This window comes from Hordeum vulgare, chromosome 7H (assembly GCF_904849725.1).
Source record: "Hordeum vulgare subsp. vulgare chromosome 7H, MorexV3_pseudomolecules_assembly, whole genome shotgun sequence".
Lineage (NCBI taxonomy): Eukaryota > Viridiplantae > Streptophyta > Magnoliopsida > Poales > Poaceae > Hordeum > Hordeum vulgare.
Genome location: NC_058524.1, coordinates 595,248,388 through 595,254,328, shown reverse-complemented (window position 1 = coordinate 595,254,328; position 5,941 = coordinate 595,248,388). Strand labels below are relative to the sequence as shown.

General features: G+C 52.7%; 1 pseudogene; it reads right to left on the bottom strand.

Moving 5' to 3' along the window:
* Positions 1-794: 794 nt before the first annotated feature.
* On the bottom strand, positions 795-2,535 carry LOC123412102 (annotated as a pseudogene).
* Positions 2,536-5,941: the final 3,406 nt, after the last annotated feature.

Below are 5,941 nucleotides of genomic sequence, written 5' to 3'. Positions count from 1 at the left end.
ATACACTTGCAACTGCACGTGTTAACCCTTAATTGCAATTGCATGTCTACTCAAACGACTGCAACTAACCTTTGTTTGTTGGAGAGTGGCGACTGGAGAAGGGGAGTTGCATGTCTGACACTAGACATGCAACATCAAGTATTGTCTTTGATTGCAACTGCGTGTCCACCCTTCCGACTGCAACTGGCCTTTTGTTATGTTGGAGGGTGGCAGGAGAGGGAGGGGGTTAGTGGCATGTCTGAAACTAGGCACACATCTGTAGTATCACCACCCAACTGCAATTGCATGTCTACCTACCCGACTGGCCTTTAGTTTCTAACCTTTTGACTTGCAACTCCAAGCCCGCAACAAGCACACAAGTGGTGCTGTCTGATTTTTATTTTTGTTTTAACATTTGTTTCTTACTAAATGACTAAAATCCATTTCATCATATTTGAATTAGAGTATCTATCATTTATCCCTTTGTCATTTTATTTTATTGCATGTCCTTTTATCTACCACTTTTTCTGGTCTATAGAAGATAAAAACCATCATTTACCTCTTTCTCATTTTATTTTTTAGCTCTAGCGGTCTATACTTCTAGTTATTTGGGGTTTTCTTAGCTTGTGTGCCTAATGGTGTGTAATATTGTAACGTGTCCATTTCTCTTTCTTTATTGGTTATATGGGCGGGCATTTTCCTTTTCCAACCTGTTTTTTTTTTCTTGTCATTTTTTTGTTCTTCATAAATATTCCTTCCAAAAAAAGAGAGCAAGAAACAACACAATCCAGCCCAAATCAGTTAAGCTCACAAAAAAAAACAGACAGAAGACAGCCGAGTCCACAAACTAGCCCAACAAGCTAACAACATAAAGCCAGCGACAGAACAAGCGATTAAAACAAGCAGATCACATGTAGACGACGTACTGTTCAAAAAAAAGTGGATGATGTCATTCGACTGAGACATAGCAAAGTCTTAGTCGACTGAGTTCTAGACAGTCCCTTTTATTTATAACCTCCAAAGGACTTCCACGGCAATAGTAACTATCGCAATTGTCGTATGTGAACATTGCAGACTCGGGACGTGAAAGCAGAGCAGCGCCGCGAGTCGCCGCTTCCTCCTCCACAATTGGCTCCCGGCCATGGAAGTAGTCCCTGAAAAACGCAAGGATCTTGGGGATGCTCACGCTGCCGCCGACGAGGATGACCTCGTCGACGCTGTCCCACCGGCCGGGAGTGTGATGCCATCGCCACGTGACCAGCTGGTCCACCATGCCCGTGGCCCTCGCCAGCAGATCGTGGTTCAGCTCCTCGAACTCGGCCCTCGTGAGCGGCTCGAAGAAATCCGCGCCGTCCAAGAGCGACTCCGCCTTCACGAGCGTGGCATCCCAGTAGGTGAGTGCCTTCTTGGCCCTCTCGCACGCCGCCCTCAGCTCCCGGAGCGCGCCGTCGTCCCGGCGGAGGTCCCGGCGGTGCTTCTCCCTGATAAGCTTGACGAAGTGGTCCACGAGCCGGCCGGTGAGGTCCTCGCCGCCCAGGTGGGCATCATGGCGTGCTGCTCCGATGAGATGAGCCGTGCCGTCCTGAAACTTAAACATGGTGGCGTGGGTCGTGCGGCCGCCCATGTGGAAGACGAGGATGACCTTGCCTTCTCGCGCCTTATCGTGATGGCCGTGCGCCGCGGCCGCCGCGACGTGCTCGTCGACGTACCTCGTGGCGGAGAAGCCGCCATGGAGCCGGGCGGCCGTTGTGAGAAGGTGCCTCTGGTAGTCCCTCGAGTGCCAGGGGACGGTCACTAGAACGTTCCTGATCTTGCGGCCAAGGTGCGCCTCCGCCATCCGCTTCAGCTTGGACACGAGAATGCCGGCGACTTGGTCGGCGGCGATATCCTTGGCGCCGCCTTCCTCGGTCTCGATCTGGATAGCGCACCTTCCATCCTGGGTCTCGACCAGCTTGTACGGCACCAGCTCCATCTCTCTCTTCACCACATCCTCAAAAATCCTGCAACACTTTGAATTAATACCGTCGACGTTGGCAGAGTACGTAGATGAGAGGAGGGAAGAAAACAAGAGTGCCTGGAGCCGAGGACGCGCTTGAAGCCAGAGACGGCCGTCCCGGGGCTGACGGCGGCGTGGTTCAAGGCCGCCTCGCCGGAGAGGGTGCCGTTGGGGGTGAAGGCGACCCAGGAGGGGATGCAGAGCTTGTAGGACATGCCAGGATCCTCGGCACCACCGTAGCCGGAGATGCAGGCCTTGGTGTTGCCGATGTGGATGGCCGTCGTGTTGCCCGTTCGGAACGCCGCCGCACCCGATGCCGCCGCTGCAAGAAGAGACCAAATTAAGCAGCCTTAATTACGAACAAATTCGATTGAAAAGAAAACGCTAATACGATTTGACTTGTATAAGCAAGCACAAGAGATCCACCGATGAGCAGTAGAACGCCCAGCGGGAGGAGACAACTCGCCATGGATTGGAAGCTTTTGCTCCAGAAGAGAGGAAAGAACTCGCCCAGAGAGATGAGCCTACCTCTTTGCCTGTGTTCGCTGCTCGCTAGTAGGTGCCAGGTGTGGCACGGGACATGTCAGCGCATCGTGGATGGCCGTTGGATCTTGCAAGCAGCGGCAACATCGAGAGCTTTCCAAAAAAAATACTCATCATTTCAAGGAAAGTCTGATTTTTTTCTTTTGGAAACCCCTGAAAGCGTGATTTTATTTGAGAAATAAGAGAAAATTATGATCTGCTTGATTTCTTTAGATCATGATCTGCATTTTTTTTATTATTGGGTGTGCCTGTGACTAGGGTGTGATAATGTTCGATTTTAGATATTTTGTAGTTTCTCACAAACAAGACATATTTTTTATTTTATATATTATTTATTTATATATTTCCTACGTTTTCAATTTGTAAGTGAATTTTTGTAAAAAAAATAAATGCACGCTTGGGAACACACGGAGAAAATTTATTAAAAAAAGAAACCCTCTAGTCGCCTACACGTTTATTAAAACTACTCACAATGTGAGTAACATAGAGTAGTAACGTACATGTGTTACTAGTTTAAGTTATTATGTCCATAATAAATATTAATATAGGGGTAGTAACATTGAGCCTTTCATTTAGAGCAATTCCAACCGGCTGACCCAAACGGACGACGAATTTGTCCGTTTTGGTCGGTCGCCTGTCCGGCGTCCGCCCTGTTTTAGATTTGGGTCGGCAGTGGGTCCAAGGACCGACCCATTTCATCTCCGCAGTCAACATATTTTTTAAAAAGGGCCCGCGGCCGATTATGCCAGCGGCCATGTTTCATTCCAGCACCATGCCATCGACCATGTTTCATGTCAGCAACATGCCAGCGCCGGCATACAATGCCGGCCTTAAGAAATAGCACCACGGTCATGTTGGCGCACTCGCCAGCCGGCCGATACACATGCCACCACACAAAAAATGGTGGGACTTGAGTTCGACCACGCCATTGCGGCCCTGTGGTCATGCCAGCACATCTGCTGGCATCCAAAAAATATGGCGCTCGTCGCCATAGATCACTCGTTGTCGAAGTTGAGCATGTTGGCTTGCATCTTCTCGAACCACGGCCTCTTCCTTGGCGACACGGTGTTGAGATCCACCTTCATGATCTCCACCCCGGTCATCATGCTCGCGAGAGCCATTTCTTTGGCCTTGGTCTTGGCATTGGCGGCCTCGATCTCTAGCATCTTGGCTTGCTTCTCCGCCTCCATCTCAAGCATCCGTGCTTGCTTCTCCGCCTCCATATCAAGCCTCCTCCTTTGGAGCTCCAAGAAGGCGTTTATTTGCTCTTCTCTTTCTTGTCGGCGCTTCTCCTCCCTTGAGTCCTTTTTGGTGATCACGTCCTCCACGGTTGCGATCAAGGCGATCGATGGAGCATCCCGATTGTCCTCCTTCTTGGAGTTGGTCTTCCCCCTCGGTTGAGCCTTCTCGCCGTCCCCAACCTCCTCCATGGCTTGCTCCCACCACGCGACTTGAGGCCGGCATATTGCGCCTTGAACTTCTCCTCGTCTTTGATCACCCTAAAGCAATGGGAGAGGTTGAAGCACTTGCCATCGTGTTGGATCTTGAATGCCTCCAACGCTTGAAATGCCTACAAATGTATTTCATGCAAGCATATTGACAAAATGATATGCAAAAGCATGTACATGATGACACAAAAAGAGGGCGGCTTGCTATCATACCATGTCTTGCACACTGATGCCGCTCATGGGGCGGGCCTTGATGCTCTCAAAAGTGGCACAAAACTTGTTGCACTCTTGTTGGATCACCCTCCAACGCTTCGAAATGTACAACCACCCGCGCGCGCTTGCTATTTGAGAAGTCGGAAACTTCTTGCGCTCATTAAACTCACGGTGAACACGAATCCAAAAGGTTGAATGCTTTTGTTCGACGCCCGTATTGGGGTCTTGCCCAATGTCTCTCCAACACTCGCAAAGAAGCTTGTCCTCAGCCGCCGTGTATGCCTTGGTTCGCTTGCTCTTGCGCTTCGGTGCCGTCCTGTCCGCTTGGTTGGCGAGCTCGTCCTCAAACAAAGGCTCCGCTTCGATGACGCACTCGTCCTCTTCCTCTAGCCCGTAGTCCTCTGGGAACTCATGGTCGAGAGGGAAGCCGTCCAGGTCCAGGTCGACGGCGAGATGATCACACATGAAGGCAGCCTGATCTTCGTTGTAGCCTCGGCCATCCTGGCTTTGTGTCTCGTCGGGATCGAAGCCAGTGGCCTGCGCACCACCCTCGAAGACCATGTTCTGCATGTAGTCGTCGTGGCCGGCGGCCGGCATTCCGTCGAACAGGTTGCGCGCGCCCGACAGCTGGTCGGCTGGCGTCTGCCTTGCACGTTTCCTTGCGCCTCCGGATGACGAGCCACCGGCCACCGGTGTGGCGTTGAGGTCGATGGTCGTGGGTGCGGGCGTGGAAGGCGCGACCATGCTCACCTCGAGCAAGCACTCCCCCGAGAGGCGGGAGGCCTGCGGGTAGACATGGAAGCCGGGCACCGGGTTGCAAGACGACGCGCGGGGCGAGTCGGATAGCAGAGCACGAGGGAAGGAGGATGAGCCGGTGCTGACTGCGGCGGCCACGGCGGTGTTGACGAGGCCGTGCTGGCTAGGGTTTAACCCCAACATGCAGAGCGCCTCCCTCGTTGTCGCCGCGACGTGGGCGTTGGTGACCTGCTGCCGCGCGGCGGCCGCCGCGATGGCTTCAGCCCTTGCGCCTGTCCGTGCCTCCGGTCCTTCCTCTTGGCCGACTCCTTTGTCCGTTGTTCGGCCGTCAACACCTTCTTCGACTTTGGCGCGGCGTCCTTCCGGGAGGCGTGAGGCTTGCCGTTGTCGGACGCGAGGGAGGCCAGGCCGGCTGTGGCGTCGAGGTCGAGGTCGCCGTCCATGGTGGGCGCGGGGCGGGAGCGGGAGCGCGCGCGGGCGAGAGGGTTTTGGGGGGAAATGGCGATGGAAGCCACCGACCGGCGGGCCCGGGGAAAGGAGTAGGCGCTCGCGCGAGGGTCCGTCTCGTGTCCGTGCCGACGCAAATCCAGCCGAAAATTGGGCCGGGAATGGGTCGGCAAGCTGACGCGCGTTCGTTTGGGTCGGCGCGTTGGGCCGACTTTTGTGTCCGCCACAACCCAAACGGACGGCGACGGACGAAATGAGTCGCTCCATTGGAGTTGCTTTTCTATACCTAATAATAAAGAGGTTATTGCTTCCGTCAGAAAACCTACCGCGGCATTTTTATAAAATAAATCTGTAATTTTTATTATTCAACCCGCGCTCCATCTGATTAAACACCGTATTGGTCACAGAATCCATCAGTCACACGTCTTGATTATTTTGGGTAGATTCCTCCACATATTTATCAGCCACCGATTGCACATATTCCATCAATTACACGGCTCGTTATTTTTCATGGAAGATATGTTACGTAACTATACAGTTCGGATCCAACTACCTTGAT